This window comes from Schistocerca americana, chromosome 1, assembly GCF_021461395.2.
Source record: "Schistocerca americana isolate TAMUIC-IGC-003095 chromosome 1, iqSchAmer2.1, whole genome shotgun sequence".
Taxonomy (NCBI): Eukaryota; Metazoa; Arthropoda; class Insecta; order Orthoptera; family Acrididae; genus Schistocerca; species Schistocerca americana.
This window is the reverse complement of record NC_060119.1, coordinates 239226650-239251877: the sequence shown is the minus strand read 5'-3', so window position 1 is coordinate 239251877 and position 25228 is coordinate 239226650. Positions and strand designations below refer to the sequence as shown.

General features: G+C 46.0%; 1 protein-coding gene across 1 annotated transcript in view; it reads left to right on the top strand.

The window, feature by feature from the left end:
- LOC124622516 (zinc finger protein 236) overlaps positions 1-25228 on the top strand; it is an 846219-nt gene that overhangs the window by 310187 nt on the left and 510804 nt on the right. The window lies entirely within an intron of this gene.

Sequence of the window (25228 nt, the reverse complement as noted above, 5' to 3'; positions counted from 1 at the left end):
TCCCGGCATATCAGGATAATGAGCTTACAGTGATCAGCCAACATCGCTTGGGTTTTGGATGGGTTGAGCTTTAACCCTCTGTCCTGCTCCCATTCTGACAGTGCGAGCATCTAGGTATTGAGATTCTCAGTAGCTGTCTTCAGGTTTACTGGTTTTGCACTTAGATACAACTGGAGGTCATCAGCGTACGTGTGGTGTTTGCAGTAGGACAAAACTGATGACACAGCACTGACATACAGTGAAAAAAGTGTAGGAAATAATACAGAACCGTGGGGAACATCTTATACTATCTGTCTCCAACACATTGTTGGCGAAACATCTGTTATGAGCGAAACAATTGCACTGGACTTTGCGAGAAATTTAGTCTGCTACGTTTAGGAAGTAAAATGTTGAAGTCGACAGTGTCAAAGGTTTTCCTGTAGTCTAGGGAGTTCATGATAATCGCTCCTTGTGCATCCATGACAACCTACAGGTCATCTGTTATCTTTATTAAGGCAGATGTTTTTTGGTTTTAGGGCGCAAAACTGCTATGGTCATTAGCGCCCGGAGGCAGATGTGCTGTGATGTTTTTGGAAACTTTGTTGATATTCGTTTAGGAGTTTGCTTGTAGTCACGTTGTTTGTTACGTGCTCGTGGGATATATTAAGGCCTTAGACAGTACAGGAAGATAGGCCACATTCTGAGACATCAATGAATCACGTACTTGGTAATGGAGGGAAGTGTCATCATCATCATCATTTTCGTGGGTCTTTGTACCACTTCAACGTGGGGTCAGCCTTGTTACTATTGATATGGCGATGTTAGTGTCGGAAGGCGGCCAGATGCCCTTCCTGTCGCTATCTCATACCTCCCATGATGGAAATAGTGTACCCCAGCTGTCTGCATATAGTGTAAGCCATGAAAGAGTGCGAACGTTTTCTAATGTCTGCAAGGCGTGTAACTGAGGCGGGACATGGGGACCAGCCTGGTATTCACCTAGGGGTGTGTGGAAAACCGCCTAAAAACCACATCGAGGTTGGCTGGCACACCAGCCTCCGTTGTTACTCCGTCGGGCGGATTCCATCCGGGGCCAGCGCACCTACCCGAGTCCAGGTAGCAGTGCATTAACGCCATCAGCTAACCTGGCCTGCTAATATCGTTCCGGACTCTTTTTCCCCGGCGTAGCGCAGCAGCTCGACGTGACGTTGGCTGAAGAAGTCGCTGGAAGTCCACCTCAGAAATAGTGAGCCATGCTGCCTCTATAGCCGTCCATAATTGCGGATGTGTTGCCAGTGCAGGATCTTGTGCACGAACTGACCTCTCGATTGTGCCCCTTAGATGTTCGATGGGATTCATGTGGGACAATCTGGATGGCCAAACCATTCGCGCGAATTGTCCAGAATGTTCTTCAAACCATTTGCGAACAATTCTGGCCCAGTGACATGACTCATCGTCACCCATAAAAATTCTATCGTTGTTTGGGAACGTGAAGTCCATCAGTGCCAGCAAATGGTCTCCAACTATCCGACCATTTCCAGCCAGTGATCGCTTCAGTTGGACCAGAGAATGCACTCCATTCCTTGTAAACATAGTAGACATTATGGAGCCATCGCCAACTTATACGGTGCCTTCTTGACAACTTGGATACATGGCTTAATGGGGTCTTCGACACTCTCGATCCATACCATGAGCGCTTACCAACTGAAATCAGGCCTCGTATGAACAGGCCACACCTTTTAGGTCATCCGGGATCCAGTTGATATGGTCACAAGCCCAGGAGATGTCGTGCTGTTAGCAAAGGCATTCGCGTCGGTCGTCTGCTGCCATAGTTGACTAATGCCAGATTTCGCCGGACTGTTCTAACTGATACGTTCGTTGTGCGTCCCACCTCGATTTCTGCGATTACTTCACGCAGTGCTGCTTGTCTGTTAGCAATGTCAACTCTACGCGAACGCCGCTCCTCTGGGTCTTTAAGTAGAGGCCGTCGGCTGCTGGGTTTTCCGCGGTGAGAGGTAATGTCCGAGATTTGGTATTCTCAGCACACTCTTGATACTGTGGATCTCGGAATATAGAATTCCTTAACGATTTCTGAAATGGAATTTCCAGTTGCGTCTAGTTCCAACTACCATTGTGCGTTCAAAGTCTGTTAATTCCCGCCGTGCGTCGGTAATCGCGTCGGAAACCTTTTCACATGAATAATCTGATTACAAATGACAGTTCCACCTTGTTTATGCGATACTACCGCCGTCCGTATATGTGCATATCTCTGTCCCAATACTTTTGGCACTTCAGTGTATAGAGTCATGTGGATGTGGGTAGCAGTAGTTCTGAAGGGATGAAGATGCGCGAAAGGATACACTAGCATGGAGAGTTGCATCAGACCTGTTTTTGGAATGAAATGAACTGCAACCCGGACCCCCTCCCTCTTCCCATCCAGCCGCCCGAAGTGGCCGAGCGGATCTATGCGCTACAGTCTGGAACCGCGAGACCGCTACGGTCGCAGGTTCGAATCCTGCCTCGGGCATGGGTGTTTGTGATGTTCTTAGGTTAGTTAGGTTTAAGTAGCTCTACGTGCTAGGGGACTGATGACCTCAGAAGTTGACTCCCATAGTGCTCAGAGCCATTTGAACCATAAAACTTTGAACATAGCTGCTAAGGTTCAGTGACCGTGTCAGAATTATATTAGAACAAATAAGCCCTCGGTCACAAATATTAAGTCAAAATTGACCAAGTTTCGACGCTACTATGAGCGTCGTCTTCAGAATTAGTCTAACTGTTCTAAAACATATTAAGTTCTAAAACATATTAAGTATATAATACATTAATAAAATTAAAGTTTGTACTGACTGGAAAAAGATGCAGTACTTACAAGTCACATATTAAAAAAGATCTAAGCAGGAAAGGCGACGTCATGAATAGTTGTAAGTAAGATGGCGAACCGCTAAGGGCTGCTCGTACTTGTTCACTAAAGTACGAACAGCCCTTAGCGGCTCGCCATCTTACTTACAACTATTCATGACGTCGCCTTTCCGGCTTAGATCTTTTTTAATATGTGACTTGTAAGTACTGCATCTTTTTCCAGTCAGTACAAACTTTAATTTTATTAATGTATTATATGCTTAACATGTTTTAGAACAGTTAGTCTAATTCTGAAGACGACGCTCATAGTAGCGTCGAAACTTGGTCAATTTTGACTTAATATTTGTGACTGAGGGCTTATTTGTTCGAATACCATTTGAACCATTTTCTTCCCGTGCACCGTAAAAACACACGCTGCAAATGGAGGTCAGTGCTGTACCCTGTAGCTCGCGCGCACAACTGTTAGATCTGTGCACTGTCACTTGCTCCAGCAACAAACTCTGGGTTCTGTTTGCAACCCTGGGGTAATGAAAACGTAGAATCCTTACGCATCATACATTTAGACAGAGTTACTCGTGGTGTGTCACAGACTGTTGACAGAAAAAAGGGTTAATTACGAGGCATGCTCAAGCAGTAATTGCCGTCATTCGAAGCGAAAGAAGGCGGTGCAGCAGTCGCGCCTGGGCGTGCTGCGTTCGAGGCGGCGATGTTAGAGATGTAATTGGGAATGGACGCGGCGTCACCCGCAGACACAGACGGGACACGATGGCTCTCGAGGACAGGGTAGCGGGCGGTATCCGCGTGCCAGCGTGTTGGGCTGATTGATTGATGCGCCGCTAACCGGTGACGAGAGCCGCGAGCCGCGCTCAACGACCTCCGAGGGCGGCTCCATCGACAGCGCGTGTCACTCACTGTAGCTGACTGACGCCGGCGCTGTTAGAGTGATGTGCTCCGGGGTGCCGCGCGCTCCGATACATAATTCAGACGCTACCAGTCCGCGTGCACCAGCCAGCCGTGCGTGCGAGCCGCAGAACACTGCGGTTCACACACAGGTTACCATTCCCGTAATGTGCTCCCTGAACGCAGCACGGCAAGAACTTTATGGATCCTCAGGGTGAGAAAGCGAAACAGGAGATACATGTTAATGAGTGATACCAGAGGCAGTGATACAGTTTTAACCCTCCCCTCGAAAGAAACGAAGTTTTGACACTCTAACTCGGAGTTAGTCTTTCCTTACATATTCGCACTTGAACGTCACACATTTTCAACAATGATGGGTGATTGGCGCAGAGAAAGGTTGTAGACGTCTGCATTCTACACTACTGGCCATTAAAATTGCTACACCACGAAGATGACGTGCTACAGACACGAAATTTAACCGACAGGGAGAAGTTGCTGTGATATGCAAATGATTAGCTTTTCAGAGCATTCACACAAGGTTGGCGCCGCTGCCGACACCTACAACGTGCTGACATGAGGAAAGTTTCCAACCGATTTCTCATACACAAACAGCAGTTGACCGGCGTTGCCTGGTGAAACGTTGTTGTGACGTCTCGTGTAAGGAGGAGAAATGCGTACCATCACGTTTCCGACTTTGATAAAGGTCGGATTGTAACCTATCGCGATTGCCGTTTATCGTATCGCGACATTGCTGCTAGCGTTGGTCGAGATCCAATGACTGTTAGCAGAATATGGAATCGGTGGGTTCAGGAGGGTAATACGGACGCTGTGCTGGATCCCAACGGCCTCGTATCATTAGCAGTCGAGATGACAGGCATCTTATCCGCATGGCTGTAACGGATCGTGCAGCGACGTCTCGATCCCTGAGTCAACAGATGGGGACGTTTGCTAGACAACAACCATCTGCACGAACAGTTCGACGACGTTTGCAGCAGCATGGACTATCAGCTCGGAGACCGTGGCTGCGGTTACCCTTGACGCTGCATCACAGATAGGAGCGCCTGCGATGGTGTACTCAACGACAAACTTGGGTACACGAATGGCAAAACGTTGTTTTTTCGGATAAATCCAGGTTCTGTTTACAGCATCATGATGTTCGCATCCGTGTTTGGCGACATCGCGGTGAACGCACATTGGAAGCGGGTATTCGACATCGCCATACTGGCGTATCACCCGGCGTGATGGTATGGTGTGCCATTGGTTACACGTCTCGGTCACCCCTTGTTCGCATTGACGGCACTTTGAACAGTGGACGTTACATTTCAGATGTGTTACGACCCGTGGCTCCACCTTTCATTCGATCCCTGGGACACCCTACATTTCAGCAGGGTAATGCACGACCGCATGTTGCAGGTCCTGTGCAGGCCTTTCTGGATCCAGAAGGTGTTCGACTGCTGCCCTGGCCAGCACATTCTCCAGATCTCTCACCAATTAAAAACGTCTGGTCAATGATGGCCGAGCAATTGGCTCGTCCCAAAACGCCAGTCACTACTTTTGATGAACTGTCGTATCGTGTTGAAGCTTCATGGGCAGCTGTACCTGTACACGCCATCCAAACTCTGTTTGACTCAATGCCCAGGCGTATGAAGGCCGTTATTACGGCCAGAGATGGTTGTTCTGGGTACTGATTTCTCAGGATCTATGCACCCAAATTGTGTGAGAATGTGATCACATGTCAGTTCTAGTATAATATATTTGTCCAATGAATACCTGTTTATTATTTACATTTCTTCTTGGTGTAGCAATTTTAATGGTCAGTAGTGTAGCTGTTCTCAGAACATTCATATCTAAAATCACCTCGTCGTCAATCTTGAAATGGCCATCAGAAATGGTTCCTTCATCTGACGAAAGGGGAAGAGGAAGATGTCAGGGGACAGATTAGTGGGGGGGGGGGGGGAGGGGGGGGCTGAGAGCGTGTGAGCTGAGGCAAAATTTCACAGCCCAGACAGGCACCATGTGTGACTGTGTCCCGTGCAGAATGAGGTGGGACGTAGTCGTTAAGCAATAACACATCTTTGGATGCTTGTCTTCACATCCTCCTGTAACCTGCTGCTCTGCTCCTGCAATCATATTGAGCTTCCAGTGTCGCATACTTGGCCTAGACTGTTCAAAAGAATTAGGGGGTGTATCAATGTCCGGTATATTAAACCTGTATTGATACAAGCAGTACCTGTGATATTACTGCATGACTGGAGATCTTCGCTTTGAATGTAGGCAACAAAATGATTCGCCATCTGTTGGCTGCGTTATGCATTAAAGTATCAGGTGACCACACACAAGGAAGTTAGTTCAATTGTCCCAGTGTTCCCTAGTGAGCTACACAGATGCCAGTTGTCATTTGTGGGCGTTGCATTCACTCAAGCGCATGCAATGCGGCGTCTTAATGCAGTGCAAGTTGCAAGGACGGTCTGTTTGATCCAAAAAGGATGGACTTTTGGTCGTGTTGCTGCGGATTCCAGTACTCTATATGTGTCATCCACAGGTTGTGGGCACGCTACAGGGAGACAGATAAGTACACAAGGCGAGTTGGGCAAGGTCGCCGACCTCTGGCCATCTCTACTTTGCGGCGTCATACGGATACCGCCAGAGCACTGCAAGACAGTCTCAGAAGGGCTGTGTCCGATCAGACTGTAATGAACAGTTTATGACCGACATATCCTGTTCGAGTACCTCGTTTGACACTACAACATCTTGCAGTTCGTCTTCAGTTCTGCCTTTCCAAAGTCAGTTGCTACTTAGTCACTGGCGAAACGTGTTATTCGCAGACAAGGTTGCCCGTGCGATAGTCTGTAGCGGGGGAAGGAAGGGGGAAGGACGGTACCTGGTGTATGGAGTACTTAGATATTATGGAAAATGAATGGCGACTTATAAGTAGCCATAAAATAGCTCCAGTTGCGGTCCTGTTAAAAGCTACGTAATGCTGAATTTTGAATCATCTTCGTGAAAGAAAAACACCTCATTACGCTAATTTTTTTCCTTTCCCTGAGCGACTGTGGGGGGAGGAGGGCAGCCACCCTCCCTTTGCTCACGGGCAAAGCAGAGTTACTAAACATAGTCTTTCGAAATGCCTTCACAAAAGAAGACGAAGTAAATATCCTCGGAGTAGGGAGGCAACTTAAATCACTTAATAAAAGCAAGTCTTCTGGTGCAGACTGTATACCAATTAGTTTCCTTTCGGAGTATGCTGATGCATTAGCTCCATATCTAACAGTCATATACAACCGTTCGCTCGACGAAAGATCCGTACCCAAAGACTGGAAAGTTGCATAGGTCACACCAATACTCGAGAAAGGTAGTAGGGATAATCCACTTAATTACAGGCCCATATCGTTAACGTCAATATGCAGAAGGAGTTTGGAACATATATTGTGTTCGAACATTATGAATTACCCCGAAGAAAACTGTCTATTGACACACAGTCAACATGGTTTTAGAAAATGGTTCAAATGGCTCTGAGCACTATGGGACTTAACTTCTGAAGTCATCAGTTCCCTAGAACTTGCAACTACTTAAACCTATCTAACCCAAGGACATCACACACATCCATGCCCGAGGCAGGATTGGAACCTGCGACCGTAGCGGTCGCGCGGTTCCAGACTGTAGCGCCTAGAACCGCTCGGCCACACCGGCCGGCCATGGGTTTAGAAAACATCATTCTTGTGAAACACAACAAGCTCTTTATTTACATATAGTGTTGAGTGCTATTGACGAGGGATTTAAGTTCGATTCCGTATTTCTGGATTCCGGAAGGCTTTTGACACTGTACCACACAAGCGGCTTGTAGCGAAACTTCGTGCTTATGGAATATCGCCTCAGTTATGTGACTGGATTGGTGATTTCCTGTCAGAGAGGCCACAGTTCGTAGTAATTGACGGAAAGTCATCGAGTAAAAGAGAAGTGATTTCTGGTTCAAAATGGTTCAAATGGCTCTGAGCACTATGGGACTTATCATCTGTGGTCATCAGTCCCCTAGAACTTAGAACTACTTAAACCTAACTAACCTAAGGACATCACACACATCAATGCCCTAGGCAGGATTCGAACTTGCGACCGTAGCGGTCATGTGGTTCCAGACTGAAGCGCCTAGAGCCGCACGGCCACACCGGCGGGCAGTGATTTCTGGTGTTCCCCAAGGTAGTGTTATAGGCCCTTTCCGTATCTGTATAAACTATTTGGGAGACAATCTGAGCAGCCGTCTTCGGTTGTTTGCAGCTGACGCTGTCGTTTATCGACTAATAAAGTCATCAGAAGATCAAAACAAATTACAGAACGATTTAGAAAAGATATCTGAATGGTGCGAAAATTGGCAGTTGACCCTAAATAACGAAAAGTGTGAATTCATCCACATGAGCGCTAAAAGGAATCCGTTAAACTTCGGTTACACGATAAATCAGTGTAATCTAAAGGCCGTAAATTCAACTATATGCCTAGGTATTACAATTACGAACAACTTAAATTGGAAAGAACACACAGAGAATGTTGTAGGGAAGGCTAACCAAAGACTGCGTTTTATTGGCAGGACACTTAAGAAATGTAATAGATCTACTAAGGAGACTGCCTACACTACGCTTGTCCGTCCTATTTTAGAATACTGCTGTGCGGTGTGGGATCCTTACCACATATGACTCACGGAGTACATCGAAATGTTCAAAGAAGGGCAGTACGTTTTGTACTATCGCGAAATATGGGAGACAGTGTCACAGAAATGATACAGGATTTGGGCTGGACATCATTAAAAGAAAGGCGTTTTTCGTTGCGACGGAATCTTCTCACGAAATTTCAATCACCATCTTCCTCCTCCGAATGCGAAAATATTTTGTTGACACCGACCCACATGAGGAGAAACGATCACCACGATAAAATAAGGGAAATCAGAGCTCGTGCGGATAGATATAGGTGTTCGTTCTTTCCGCGCGCTATACGTGATTGGAATAATAGAGAATTGTGAAGGTGGTTCGATGAACCTTCTGCCAGGCACTTAAATGTGATTTTTAGAGTATCCATGTAGATGTAGATTTGGAGAGTAACCACGTAGATGTAGATGTAGACGCCCTTGTTCGCAGACAAGTCCAGATATCCTTCGACGCAATATGATGGCCGTGTTGGTGTGCAGAGACAGGTGTTGAGCCGTACTTGCCAAACGTTGGCCAGGAAATCGACAGATTCGGCCAAGGTTCCCTTATGGTGTGGGAAGACATTCTGCCAAGGTTCCCTGATGGTACGAGGAGGTATCAGCGTTGACAGTCGTACTCATCTTGTCGTAGTCCATGGTCGCCTTACCGCCAGGCAGTATATCCTTGTTGTCCTTTCGTATTATACTGACGGCACTAAACTTAATCCAGTGACCATTTTCAACCACAAAGCAATGTCAAAAACTTCTGAAATACCGCCAGGTATTGGTGTTCACGTACATGAAAAGGTTGGATGGACGAGGCTGGTATGAAATTACGAGTTAACGGAGTGTGGGAGAGAAGGAAAGGTGCTTTATCGAAGAAGAGTTCTGTTCTCGTGCTAGATCAGTTTAGTAGTCATTTCAAAAATTCTGTGAAGGAGAAAGTTAGACAGGGAAATAGAGAGCTTGCTGTTAATCTGGGAGGATTTACTTCAGAACTGTAACCTCCTCATGCCTTGATGAATAAACCATTTAAAGTGTATATGAGAGGGAAACGGAACAAATGGATGGTGAATCCAATCGAACATGAATTCAAGTCGAAGGGAGCTTTAAAACGACCTACAATGAAACAAGTGTGTTAGTGGATAAAACAGTCGTAGTCTAGAGTGAGAGGAGTGCGGCGTAAGTAACGCTCTCGGCGGCAGTGAAGACCATCATTTATATGAAGAGGACAGAGACGATGACGAAGAGGAAGAACAAAACAAGAAAAAGAAGAAGAGTGTTCAGATGACAGTTTTCACGGATTTTAAAGGTCAGTCCTGTTTTATAAACTAATAATTTTCTTAAATCTGGCTTTGCAATCTGATCATAAAAATGGTAAAATTTTATTTAAAAAAAATTAATGCTTGAGTATTAAGTGCTTGCTAGAGTCAGAAGCGTATTATAGTCGGTAAAATACAGTATGTACCTATGAGGCTACCGATTTTTTTTACGTTTCAAGGATTTTATACTTACCCTGTACTCCTTCAGTTACTAAACTAATTATTGTTTTCTGTGATGTGAACTCATCTATAAATCTGTATCTGTCAACAGATACGTCTTAAGGTTCACTAACCGCCGTGCAGTATGTGGCGGAGGGTAACTCATATAGTGTATCAGTGTAATTATTGTGCCGGCCAGAGTGGCGGTGCGGTTCTAAGCACTTCAGTCGGGAACCGCGCTGCTGCTACGGTCACAGGTTCGAATCCTGCCCCGAGCATGGATGTGTGTGATGTCCTTAGGTTATTTAGGTTTAAGTAGTTCTAAGTTCTAGGGGACTGATGACCTAAGAATTTGAGTCCCATAGTGCTCAGAGCCATTTGAACCATTTTTTGTAATTATTGCTGTTCCCATTCTATTCCTGAAGTTACAGCGTCTAGTTATTACGCGATTTTTGTGTTGAAGATCGTAATATATTCCTTGACTCGTTCGGGAACGTGAATGCTTGGAACTATTTGAGCATGTTTCTCCACGATATCGCGTTATTTCTAGCGACTCCCTCCCCAGATTGTTCATAATCTTTCTGATTCTCCTTCGCTGACGAAACGAGCCTGTGGCGAATTGTGCAGACCTTCTTTTGAGGTTTCTTGTCTCTTCCACTGCTCAAAAATCAGCGATATCTATATGCAAATTAAGTTAATTATCTTAATGAAATCGTCTTGGAATGCAAGTATCGTCATTTCGAAAGCTTGCGAGCACACAAGTTACACTGAATGGAAACAAAAAAAGAAAATGCCAAGCACCCAGAACACGAAATGATGACGGTTTGCGAAGGGTAGAAGACGTCATTCCAGTGGTTACAAAATCCAGTTAAATTTACACAAAAAAAAAAAACCTTGGCAGCAAGGGGTCACTTATCATTGTGACCTTACTCTCGCTCTGACTTGGATGCATGCACTAATTCGGTTGGGAAGGATGTCGTAAAGCCGGGGCAAGCTTTCCTGCAACTACTGTAACTGTTGATTGGCATCATGGATACTAGCAAGGGACGGAGTTGACGCCTGAGCTATGTCCCACACATGTTATATCGGAGATAGATCTGAGTGTCTTGCTGGCTATAGGAGTAGCTCAGCATCACGCAGACAGTTCATAGATACTCGCATCTTATATTGAGAATCATAGTCCTGCTGAAGAATGACGGTACGAAACTGTCGCATGAGAAGTAACACATGAGGTCACAGGAAGCCCGGGGTGTACCGCTGTGCCATCGGCGGGACGTACCGTTGCGCCATCAGAGTTCCCTCAACCACTACTGGCTATGACCTGAGATCATACCCGATAGTTTCTCACACCATGACGTCACTGCGCTTCCTCAAAACCCAGGAAGAATGGGGCCTCTCCCCAGGTCGTCGCCGTACTTGTCGACGAGAGTCATCTGGGGCGGAGAACAACCTCGAGTCATCGCTAAACAGAATGTGATGTCATTCATCAGAAGTCCATGCTTTCTGCTTCACGGTACCATTACAGTCACAGCCGTTTGTGTTGTGGTGTTAACGACAACCAACGCATGGGTCAGTCCTGCTGTTAGTCTCCCGACAATGGTACGGGATGAGACAAAATGCTGCATGGAGTCCATTACTACTATTTGGATGGCAAGTACAGGTGGGAAGGGATTACAATGTGGCTGGTGCACAGTACGCCGATCATCTCTTGTGGTGATCAGCCGTGCTCGGCCGGAACCTTGACGACGAGTAAGCCTGCATTCACATTACCATCCAGTCTAACACAGAACCAAAGCCACATCCGAACGCATCGCAATTATAGATATTGCTCGATATGGGCAGACGACCAAATTGAGACCCGCAAGGAGTCCTCTTTGAAACTCAGGCAGTTGCTGATTACGCTGTCTCACTCGAGTACGTAGCATCTCCTTGTCCTTCACAGTAGTCACTCAATATCTGATGCTACGCTAAAATTACAGTGATGTCATTAATTTGTTAAGATCACAAACTGTTCCACAGACAGCACTATCGTAAGGTATTCGACTTGTGGCTCTGCAAGGAAGAAAGTCCCGCCGTTATGGTTTCAGGTGGACCAATCGGGAGAGACCGAGCGCCGTGTTAGCCTATGCCCATGGCGACATTCGGCTGCAGTATGGAGTGACGTGGCGTCAACGCATCGCTCTCCCGACCGTTGCCGGTTTAGCAGATCCTGGAGCCGCTACTTCTCATTCAAGTAGCTCCTCATTCGCCATCACGAGGCTGAATAGACCGCTTTCCAACCCTCGCATCTAGGAAAAACCTCTGGCAATACCTTGGAAATGAATGCGGGCCTTCCGTATGGCTATACTGACCACTTATAAGGGAAACTCCCCAACGCAACCCCCTCAGATTTAGTGCTACAGTGGCCCGTCAAAAACTGAACGCAGATCAAGCATGAAAACAAGAAGAAGGTGTATTGAAATGTTGAAAAAGAAGCAAAACGGAGACAGTGAACAGCCAAAGTGCAAGATCTGCGACATCGAGAGACTTCTGGCAACGGCGGCGTCGTGGTTCTGTGGTCACGGTGTTGGCCTGTAAACCGGTAAATCAGTGTTCAACCCTCCCTCGTGCCCAATTTTTTTTTCACAAACTCATCCTGTCACTGACGTGTCTGTTCTCCTTCTGTAGTCTTGGCAATTGTCATACTATACGTTGGTTATAGAATATGAGACATGTGGTAAGGCTATTTTACCGTCGCAAGTAAATGTGACGAACAGTGAGAGCAGGTGGGATGCCGCATAGACCTCTCACAGAAATGAGAACAACAAAAATAAACGGGTGTGAACTGTGTTACAATGAAGGAAATGGTGCAAATGGCTGTGAGCTTCAAAAATGGTTCAAATGGCTCTGAGCACTATGGGACTCAACTGCTGAGGTCATTAGTCCCCTAGAACTTAGAACTAGTTAAACCTAACTAACCTAAGGACATCACAAACATCCATGCCCGAGGCAGGATTCGAACCTGCGACCGTAGCGGTCTTGCGGTTCCAGACTGCAGCGCCTTTAACCGCACGGCCACTTCGGCCGGCGGCTGTGAGCAATATGGGACTTAACATCTATGGTCATCAGTCCCCTAGAACTTAGAACTACTTAAACCTATCTAACCTAAGGACATCACACAACACCCAGTCATCACGAGGCAGAGAAAATCCCTGGCCCCACCGGGAATAGAACCCGGGAACCCGGGCGCGGGAAGCGAGAGCGCTACCGCACGACCACGAGCTGCGGACTACAACGAAGGAATTCAAGAGTCAAAACTTCCTAAACGGAACGCAAGAGTCATAAAGTGTGGTACTTGTATAGAACGAATAGGAGAAGTTGCAAACGGACGTTACACACAAGTTTGAATAAGCGAACAGTCACATCAATGACCGGACGGACAGTTCATAATTTTGTGGAAAAAAAAATTAGGCACGATGGAGACCTGGACTCGGCTCTCCTCCTTCGCGGTCCAACACCGTCACTACATTATTAAGACGCCACGGCCGTTCAAGAATGCTCGATCTTGCACATGGTAAAATTTGACCGTTCACTCTTTCTGTTTTGCTTCTTTTTCCCATAATTCAGTATATCTTCTTCCTGTTTTATTCTTGATCTTTGTTCAGTGTTTGATGGGATGTCCTATGGACTGCTTACTGCTAAATGTGAGGGGCTGCGATGAGGAGTTTCGTTGTTAGCTACGGAGGTGGGTAGTGGTACTGTAAGGTACAATTTTACTAACAATGAAATCGAAAAGCAACATATTTTCATTTTTGCTAATTTACGCAGAGCACGAACGAATTTATAGTCTAACAAGTATACTGGATCATAAGTGTGAACGAAGACTGATACTCTCCTTTTTCTTCAAATCAAAATTTTGGCAGAAAATGTTCGAAATTTGTGCGTCCAACATCGCTACAAAGTTGATATCGTCGAGGAACAGTTCAGGCTGCCTCCTGCCACTGAGGGACAGGACAAACCCGATTCGGTTAGCGGACAAACTTCCGCGCTCGTCGCTAATTGGCTCTGAGCACTATGGCACTTAACATCTGAGGTCATCAGTCTCCTAGAACTTGTAACTACTTATACCTAACTAACCTAAGGACAACACACACATCCATGCCCGAGGCAGGATTCGAACCTCCGACCGCAGCAGTAGCCCGGTTCCTGACTGAAGCGCCTAGAAACGCTCGGCCACAGCGGCCGGCCGTCGCTGATTGGCTGTTGCTTTATGGTTACACAACAGTGCGTTTCTAACCTGCGTTTATTTGGAAAATTTTCCTCGATTTGAAGTACCGTAGATTGTCAGGTTGTTTTTCTCTCACCAGCATTCTTGAAGTGAAGCATAGAACTCGCAGTTATGAGAGGTGTTCAGTAAGTCATGCAAATCATTTTTTTTGTTGTTGTTGTGAAAGTTGGTTGATTTGATTCGGGATTCCACTACATCGTATTGTTCCCACTCCTTTGGGTAGAAAGCCAATTTTTCAACATAATCTCGGTTCTATGCGACGGCCTTACGCCAAATCACTGGGAGAATCTGTATGCCTGCGTTGTACCACTCTGCTGGTCGACATCGGAGCCAGCGTCTTGGTGCACATATTGTCCTCTGCTGCTCTTTATATTCTTCTGTTAGGCGGTGCGGAACCCTATGGGCACACAATTTTGAGCTCCCCAACGGGTGGACGAGTGTATCCCCAGTTGTTCTAACAGACTTAGGGTCTTACCATTGGATTCGTTATGTAGTATTACCGAATTGTTTTCTAGAGTGTTCAAAAAAATGGCTCTGAGCACTATGGGACTTAACTTCTGTGGTCATCAGTCCCCTAGAACTTAGAACTACTTAAACCTAAGTAACCTAAGGACATCAAACACATCCATACCCGAGGCAGGATTCGAACCCGCGACCGTAGCGGTCACGCGGTTTCAGACTGAAGCGCCTAGAACCGCACGGCCACACCGGCTGGCCTTTAGACTGTTGATGACATGTTTAGTTTCCAACATATGTTGTGTAATGACTGTTTTTTGAAATTCTTGAGCCTGAAAGCATATACATGTTCCTGAAAGCAGGTCTTGAAGTTTGTGTCTGTTTTCCCTGCATAGTAGGCAGGACAACTGGGGAATGATACTTTGTACACTCCATTGTTGCGATGAAGACAGACGCCTCGGCTAGCGACTCACAGCGCTTTTGTTTACTGCCAGTTCCTTGTAGACATTCTGCAAGTGCCTACGACTATCTGCGATGCTCTGATATCCCGGTAAAAGACACTCAGTGACAGCCCTCTGCTTGGAAAGCAACTCCTTTACAGACGTCGTTTTGAAGGCTTCGTATACCGCTGACACCTGTCGGAACTTCATGAAACGATAGAGGCTGAAGCGAGAATATTCCACGATGTCCTACAACAAGTTCTGATTTTTCAGCAGAAATTGACCGAGAAAAAAGTGGTTGCATTACTTACTGAATGCTGGCCTGCCCGGTTAGCCGTGCGGTCTAACGCATTCCTTTCCGGGCGGGAAGGCGAGCCGGTCGCCTGAACGAATCTGCCCGGCGGATTAGTGTCGGGGTCTGGTGTGCCGGCCAGTCTATGGATGGTTTTTAAGGCGATTTTCCATCTTACTAGGCGAATGCGGGCCGGTTCCCCTTACTACACTTTGTCGGCGATTGTTGCGCAAACACTGACTCCACGTACTCGTATACCATACTTACTCTACCACGCAAACATTTGGGGTTACACTCGTCTGGTGTGCGACGTTCCCGGGGCGGGGGGGAGGGGGGGGGGGAGGCGAACCACACAATAACCCTGGGTTCAGTGTGGGGCGGCGGTGGGGTGAGTGGACTGCTGTAGCCTGTTCTGGGGTTGTTAACCACTGAGGGCTACGGCGGGGACGAAGCCTCTCCGTCGTTTCTAGGTCCCCAGTTCCATACAGTACAATACAATACAATACAATACTGAACGCTCCTGTAACTAGCTAGGCACTAGAAAATCGAAACACAATATAATTGCTAGAGGGCGCTAACACGTTGCTCAATCTAACGTGCTTCTTGACAATTACTTGTCTTGCATTGTAAATCACACCTGTGAAAACTTTGGTCTCACAGTGCCGAAAAACCCAGACTTACGCCGGAGATTGAGTATTCCAGTAGGTGCGGAAAGAAAAGCAGTGAGGAGGACGAGGCTGGCTGGCCCCGTATCCTGCCAGAGAGCGGCAGCCGTGACGTCGCAGCTCGTGGCTCGACGGATGTTTTATGGCTTATTACTTCCTCCCGGCCAGCCAAAACTTCCTGATTGGGGTCGCTGCGCTTCGTGCATAGCCTGTGCTGAAGGACAGGTTCGATCACAGGGCAGTTAGTTATGACAACCTACGTTTGGCAGTACACTATGTCTTACGGGATTAATCTCTGTGTACTTTGCTGGTCACTAATACTTTAGCATAATGAAAGCGGGGTGTATCATGTACAGTGCACGCTTGGGCAAGCAAATGGCTAGAATTTCAGCGCAACCACAGAAAGCAGGTAGCGGTAACGCCATGTATATGCAACGAGCGATTACGCAGTGTTTTTCTCATTCATAAGTAGCATTTCAATGTTACTTGTGAGAAAATCGTGCTATGCCTCGTGTAAGAAAGGGCAGGATTATGGTCTGTTCAAACTGTGGTTTACTATTCCGTGATATTGCTGTTCCTGTCGGGCGTAACGCTTTGACTGTGATGCGAGTATGTAGTCCAGGCGTTCAGTAGGGCCATACCAAACGCCATGGAGAATCTCATGCTCCCTCGCGCAACCATCACGCGAGAGAACAGGTATATTATTCTCTCAGCTGTGCAGATCCTACAGGCATGTCACTTACCGTGAATGTACATGCACACCTAGGTACAGGGTGACAATTATTGAACAGTATGAAAAGAAACGTAAATTAGTTACAAACTACGGCGTACACAAACTTTATTCAACATGTAGACGTCACTACAGATATTCGGATTTAGTTTATGACATATTCGATATGTCTGCCATCATTTGCGATGATGTGATGCAGATGAATAGCGAAATTCTGCGTGACCGCTGATGTGTCTGAACATCGATGCTGTCGTTGACCTGGCTGTTTACAGCTCAGCTATGGTTTTCGGGTAGTTGCTGTACACTTTGTCTTTAATAAGGCCTCACGAAAAGGAGTTGCATGTGTTGAGATCCGGAGAATGGCGGCCAATCGAGGTCCATGCCAGTGGCCCCTGGGTACTCCAGAGCCAGAATGCGGTCACCAGTGGGCTCCTCCAGAACAACAAACATTCTCCTGCTTCGACGGGTCGAGCTCCGTCTTGCATGAACCACATTTTGTCGAGATCAGAGTCACTTTGGACAAGGGGGATGAGGTCATCTTCAAAATCCTTCATGCACCGTTCGGTGATCACCGTGCCATCAAGGAATATCGCACCTATTATTCCGTGACTGGACATTGCACATCACACAGTCACCCGTTTAGGGTGAAGAGACTTCTCGATCGCGAAATGCGGATTCCCAGTCCCCGAAATACGCCAATTTTGGTAATTGACGAACCTATCCAGATGAAAATGGGCTTCCTCGCTAAACCAAACCATACAGCGCATACTGATTGGCCGCGCGGGGTTAGCCGAGCGGTCTAGGGCGCTGCAGTCATGTACTGTGCGGCTGGTCCCGGCGGAGGTTCGAATCCTCCCTCGGGCATGGGTGTGTGTGTTTCTCCTTAGGATAATTTAGGTTAAGTAGTGTGTAAGCTTAGGGACTGATGACCTTAACAGTTAACTCCCACAAGATTTCAGACACATTTGAACATTTTTGAACATACTGATTGCCATCGCGCCCCGCGGCCGGTCGAGCAGTTTAAACGTCGTAACGCAAACCGTTCAGAAGTTATTACGATTTTATTTCATACAGTTCAGTAACTGTCAGTCGGTACATACTCCACAAGCAGCCATTCGGTGCATGGCGGAGGGTATCTGTTAACACTTCTAGTCATTCCGTTTCCCGTACCACTCGCAAACGGAACGAGGGAAAAACGACTGTCTGAGTACCTCCGTGCGAACCCTAATTCATCTTATCTTCCGTCTGCGGTGCTTACGTAAAAGTAAAATGGCGGCATTAGACTCATTTTGCAGTCAGTCACCGTATAGAGGTTTTCTACATTTTCTCGATTGTATTACGGTCTGTTGATTTTTTTACTTTTATACCGTCTATTTATAACTGAATGAAACACAATTTTTGTGTCACACGTTTCGCCTTTATTCTTTGCAAGGCATTTTCTATGGCCTGGAAAATGTACATATTTTTGTTTATACTATTTAGTTTATATTAAGGACGATGTCTATATAGGTTGTAAGTAGTTCTGGCAGTTTGTTTTTTTATGGTGTAGTGATAATTTAAAGTTCTACTCAGAGGGCCGGCCGCTGTGGCCGAGCGTTTCTAGACGCTTCAGTCCGGAACCGCGCTGCTGCTACGGTCGCAGGTTCGAATCCTGCCTCGGGCATGGATGTGTGTGATGTCCTTCGGTTGGTTAGGTTTAAGTAGTTCTAATCTAGAGGACTGATGACCTCATACACTCCTGGAAATTGAAATAAGAACACCGTGAATTCATTGTCCCAGGAAGGGGAAACTTTATTGACACATTCCTGGGGTCAGATACATCACATGATCACACTGACAGCACCACAGGCACATAGACACAGGCAACAGAGCATGCACAATGTCGGCACTAGTACAGTGTATATCCACCTATCGCAGCAATGCAGGCTGCTATTCTCCCATGGAGACGATCGTAGAGATGCTGGATGTAGTCCTGTGGAACGGCTTGCCATGCCATTTCCACCTGGCGCCTCAGTTGGACCAGCGTTCGTGCTGGACGTGCAGACCGCGTGAGACGACGCTTCATCCAGTCCCAAACATGCTCAATGGGGGACAGATCCGGAGATATTGCTGGCCAGGGTAGTTGACTTACACCTTCTAGAGCACGTTGGGTGGCACGGGATACATGCGGACGTGTATTGTCCTGTTGGAACAGCAAGTTCCCTTGCCGGTCTAGGAATGGTAGAACGATGGGTTCGATGACGGTTTGGATGTACCGTGCACTATTCAGTGTCCCCTCGACGATCACCAGTGGTGTACGGCCAGTGTAGGAGATCGCTCCCCACACCATGATGCCGGGTGTTGGCCCTGTGTGCCTCGGTCGTATGCAGTCCTGATTGTGGCGCTCACCTGCACGGCGCCAAACACGCATACGACCATCATTGGCACCAAGGCAGAAGCGACTCTCATCGCTGAAGACGACACGTCTCCATTCGTCCCTCCATTCACGCCTGTCGCGACACCACTGGAGGCAGGCTGCACAATGTTGGGGCGTGAGCGGAAGACGGCCTAACGGTGTGTGGGACCGTAGCCCAGCTTCATGGAGACGGTTGCGAATGGTCCTCGCCGATACCCCCGGAGCAACAGTGTCCCTAATTTGCTGGGAAGTGGCGGTGCGGTCCCCTACGGCACTGCGTAGGATCCTGCGGTCTTGGCGTGCATCCGTGCGTCGCTGCGGTCCGGTCCCAGGTCGACGGGCACGTGCACCTTCCGCCGACCACTGGCGACAACATCGATGTACTGTGGAGACCTCACGCCCCACGTGTTGAGCAGTTCGGTGGTACGTCCACCCGGCCTCCCGCATGCCCACTATACGCCCTCGCTCAAAGTCCGTCAACTGCACATACGGTTCACGTCCACGCTGTCGCGGCATGCTACCAGTGTTAAAGACTGCGATGGAGCTCAGTATGCCACGGCAAACTGGCTGACACTGACGGCAGCGGTGCACAAATGCTGCACAGCTAGCGCCATTCGACGGCCAACACCGCGGTTCCTGGTGTGTCCGCTGTGCCGTGCGTGTGATCATTGCTTGTACAGCCCTCTCGCAGTGTCCGGAGCAAGTATGGTGGGTCTGACACACCGGTGTCAATGTGTTCTTTTTTCCATTTCCAGGAGTGTATTTTAAGTCCCATAATGCTTAGAGCGATTTGAATTTTTCTACTCACAGGTTCCATGGATATTGTTCTATATGTTGTGTTTTTGTTCCGTGTGAGTGTGTGTGTGTGTGTGTGTGTGTGTGTAAGAGAGAGAGAGAGAGAGAGAGAGAGGGCTGTAACTGGACGTCCAAAAGTAAAAATTATGTACATGCCTAATATTATACGCAACTCAGAACGACAGCCCTACAAAAGTTGAAAATATTTGTCGCTAGTGTTTCGCGAAAGGTCTTCATTCCAGAGATCCCCCATTGAGTTAACTGAGTATTTCCGTAATACTAGCGTGATGATCGAACTTACCGGTAAGCAATCTAGTAGCAAACCCCTGAACTACTTCGATCTGTTTCCTTATTTTGATTTGATGGGTATCCGAAACACAAGAGCAATATTCAAGAATGAGTCTCAGTAGCGTTCTATACGTGGCCTCCTTCATAGATGAGCTACAATTTCCCAAAAATTCTCTCAGTAAACCGAAGTCGACCGTTCACTTTCCCTACTACCTCGACCATTCGTGTTCTCTACTTTTGACGTTACGTTCTAGTTCAAATTCATATCACTTTCCATCGTTACGCCTAGATTTTAATCGACGTCACTGTGAGAATCACCACGTCACTAATACTGTAGTCCAAAGTAACAGGACTGTTCTTCGTACTGATCTTCACTAACCTACATTCTCCCTTATTGAGAGCGACTACCACGCATCACACCAAATAGAAATTCTGTCATCCTGTATGCTTCTACTGTCACTCAGCAACGGAGTATTAACGCACTCTATAGCGCCATTAGCGAAAAGTCACAGATTTATGCTCACCGTGTCTGTCATATAGTTAATGTTCATAGAGATCAAGCGCGGCCTTATCACACTTCCCCTGGGGCACTCATGACGTTACTCTTCTCTCTGACGAATAATTGCCGTCCAGGACAACATGCAATTGGTTTGTTTGTAGAACGAAGAGTATCCACACGAACAGAGAGCATATAGAGCTTCAAGGGCAGTCAGAAAGGCGACCATTGCTGGATTTACACTTTACGTGACACCAGAGACGGCATCACGGCGGACCACTTGGAGTGTGGAAGCTCCCAGCAGAACGAACGTTGCCAGACTGCATTTGTCAACGTGATACGGGCACTGCACCTGGAGTGATGGTGTAGGGGTGCAATTACGTACACGCTATCACTTAAGGTTTGCATAGCCGATAAGTTGGAGGACAGCCGTTACGTTCCTGAAGTGTTAAGGTTAATGGCTGTGCCCTATCTTAGAGATCTCTGTTACATTCTTTCAACTAGTAATGCAAGATCACATGTTTCTCGTGCTGTCCTGACCCACCTCGATATAGAGGTTGTTCGACAGTTGTCTTGTCCAGCACGTTCTCCAGATCTCTTAAAAGTGGTTGTTATCTATGGCTGGTTGATTATATGAAGGTGGCTCACTATACAAAAGTAGCCAGTATGTGTGGGTTGCGATGCGTGTGGCCGGCTGAGACAAAACTGAATAAAATAAAACTGTCTGCTGACGAGAAGAACACGGCAAGTGCAGATCGCTGCAAGTGCCATAACTCGATTTATCAGAAACTTCGCTCTGTGGAAGAGGAACCAAAATAAACGAACACGTGTTTCGGCTTATTTGTGGTTACTGGACCGTTTCTGAGAAAACGGCCGTCGAATGGTTCAAATGGCTCTGAGCACTATGGGACTCAACTTCTGAGGTCATTAGTCCCCTAGAACTTAGAACTAATTAAACCTAACTAACCTAAGGACATCACACACATCCATGCCCGAGGCAAGACTCGAACCTGCGACCGTAGCGGTCTCGCGGTTCCGGACTGCAGCGCCTAGAACCGCAAGGCCACTTGGGCCGGCACGGCCGTCGAAGTTTGCGGCGTAATTTAGATGCTTTTTACCGCCCACTCAGTTCAATCCAACTGGTAGCATGGGGGCTACCATCGTGGTCCCTCACTTTTGCGTACCGTGTTGGTAACCCGATTATTGTTTCTGTTAATTTCATTTCATTTTATTTTTTCCTTTATTCACCTATGTCCGCAGAAGGTTACTACACGATTGTTTCTGATCTAGTTAGGGAACACAAGGGCGTTATATTAATTGCAAAATTACAACTGGTCTACGCAGTAACTTTTACATATTTATTATATAATTTTTGTGTGTATGGTATTTTCAGGAGCTATAATCTTTTAAATTGTCGTATCTTATATTTCATTCTTATAACAATTTTTAATTTTTATATTTTATTCTTATGTTTATTCTTCAGAAAGATTTGGTGCATTTCCTTGGATAATACAGATCTTAGAAACACTGTTAACATAGAAATTCCCACCGAGCGAGGTGGCGCAGTGGTTAGCACACTGGACTCGCATTCGGGAGGACGACGGTTCAATCCCGCGTCCGGCCATCCTGATTTAGGTTTTCCGTGATTTCCCTAGATCACTCCAGGCAAATGCCGGGATGGTTCCTTTCAAAGGGCATGGCCGACGTCCTTCCCCATCCTTCCCTAATCCGAGCTTGTGCTCCGTCTCTAATGTCCTCGTCCATAGAAATTCCCAACAGCACGAGCATCGCACGAAGAGAAGTTTGCGCAGTGGCATTTCTTCACTTAAATCTCACTCGAGAAAGAAATGTTGTTAACATTTCTGAAGATTTCAAGCGTTATCAATAATTTTGCGATAAACTGCGCATAAGGATCACGTTTCTGAAAATGGCGCTTGCAGTTGATTATGAGCCAAGATAGACTATAGGTGAGACACGTGTTCGCTTATTCTGACCCCTCTTCTACTGAGCTAAGTTTCTGGGAAATCAGGTTATTGCATTTGCTGTGTTTTCCTCGTGAGCGGTCAAGCCTTTCATAGCACTCTATGCTATATGGTCATAACATCAAGTAGCACAAATTAACGATTGAAAGTAAATACCAATACAGCCACACTACAGTCTCATTGAGAAACACTTAAGAAGCTAATCCTCGTTACACCCAACCACATCTAGTAATCTATTGCGACCCCTTCTGGCGAGGTCGAGAGGAGTTATAATCTTAATTTGTCGATGTCGTATAGAAGTTCGTCGTTGCCATTAAAACCATTACCAACTTCAGCACATTTCAAGTAAATCGAGTAATTTCTCAACAAAATATAAGACACTTACATTCCCTATCATGAATTGCTGAGACAAATTGGGATGTTTACAATGAACATTTACTTGCATAAAAACTGGCATTAGCATACAAGAAAGAGCAACCTAAACCTAACGGTTACTTGTGCCTAATTTATTAACGAGATTACCTTAAACTGAAATCACTATAGATGCCGAAAAGAGCTACTGTTTGTTGAATCACATATGAAATTCAAGGAAAGGAAAGAATAGATTAGCACACTCATAACTGGATTCATAGAGAAAACATGAAGGATAGGTACACGTTACACCATCATCGTAGACACTGTTGTGGCGAAGAGTTTCGTACCGACTAATCTCTTATTGACAATAAATAAAACAAGCACAAATATGGAATGTAATAAGTTTTCCGAAATATATTCACACGCAAAAACAAGTGAAAGAATCCACGTGGTTGAGTAACTTAACAAAGGTGGCAAGCACATGAATTATCATACAAGTTGAAAATTGACTAAGTAAGCAACACACGTTCGAAAAAGATTAAGTGAAATGCAATAGTGCCAATTAAATAATGAGTAGGGAAAGCTGAGTATTCGACCAGTTCGTAGTAACACGTGGTACATACGAAAAAAAAAACAAGTTTCAGAAACACAGAATCCTGGATTAATTTTACTTGGAAAACAGTTTGAACACTGCATTCAGTGTAACGAGAGATTAACACAGGAATTAGGAAAAGATGTTAGAAAAACACTTTAAACATTGCATTCAGTGTAACGAAAGATTGCCATGGGAATTAGGAAAAGATGGAACTGAAGAATCATTGAGGGAAATGTGAATACAACTGAGCCCAGTGGAAAAAAGGCACCGGATAGTGTATACAAAGAAAACTCAAATAAAATTTGAAGGTACAGCATGAAAATAATTACACACACACACACACACACACACACACACACACACACACACACACACACGAAGACACAGTTACTCGCATATTCACATTAAAAAGAGTATTCTTCTCACACAACTTAAGTCTCACTAGGTATCTCACAGTTTCACATCTCAAAGTTCCAATAGAGCAAAGCAAATCCCTGAATAAATCAATAAGTCAAGGAAATTGCGTCCGGCCATCCTGATTTAGGTTTTCCGTGATTTCCCTAAATCACTCCAGGCAAATGCCGGGATGGTTCCTCTGAAAGGGCACGGCCGACTTCCTTCCCCATCCTTCCCTAATCCGATGAGTCCGATGACCACGCTGTCTGGTCTCCTTCCCCAAACCAACCAACCAACCAACCAAGGAAATCTTATCATTCCTTACTCTAAATAAATCATGGAGTATGATTCCGAAAACCTAATTGCGTAAGAGGATGATTAAATCCTTCAGTAATACCGAAGACTTATTCACCCTCATCACGATTCTAAATTACCAAGCTCGGTCTTGACCGACAATGCCGACAATGTTCACTCACCAAACCCCAGCAGCAGAGTGCGCGAACACTGTTGCTGACCAGAGAACCGCGCGGGTAAACGGAAGTGACCAAAGGAGTCCCTTCCTCCACCAATCTAACAGTCGAATGACTTCCGCACAGAGGACCAAACTCTTTGCCTCGGTCAAGTTACTCGATAAAAACCATTCAAGAGCCAAGATCACATAAAATATTTTTTATTTAAGACAACCGGTTTCAACACACTACTGGTTATAAAATCTTTTGCTGTAAAACATTTTCATTGTACGCTGACCTCACACACAGGATGTTAAGTAGATAGAAACAGCACATTATAAAAGGTTTTTAAATATTTTAGCGATGAAAAACCTTCTATAATGTGCTTTTTATCCACTGGACATCTTGTGCGTGAGGTCAGCGTAAAATGAACATGTTTTACAACAAAAGATTTTAAGACATGAAGATGACAGCATGATCTGTTGAAACCGGTTGCTTTAAATAAAAAATATTTTGTACGATCTTGGCTGTTAAATGGTTTTTAACAATTAAACAGATTGCCCTTCAGTTCTCTCAAAATGAGAAAATTCGATCAAACTACTCGACGTTGGTCATACTGTCATGGTAGCTAACGTAAAACGGTACACTACAACCTCCTGGGAAATACAAAGCAGGCACGCACTTTCACTCAGTCTTTCATGCAAGAGGGGAGGAAAAGTAAAGAATGTAGGGAATAT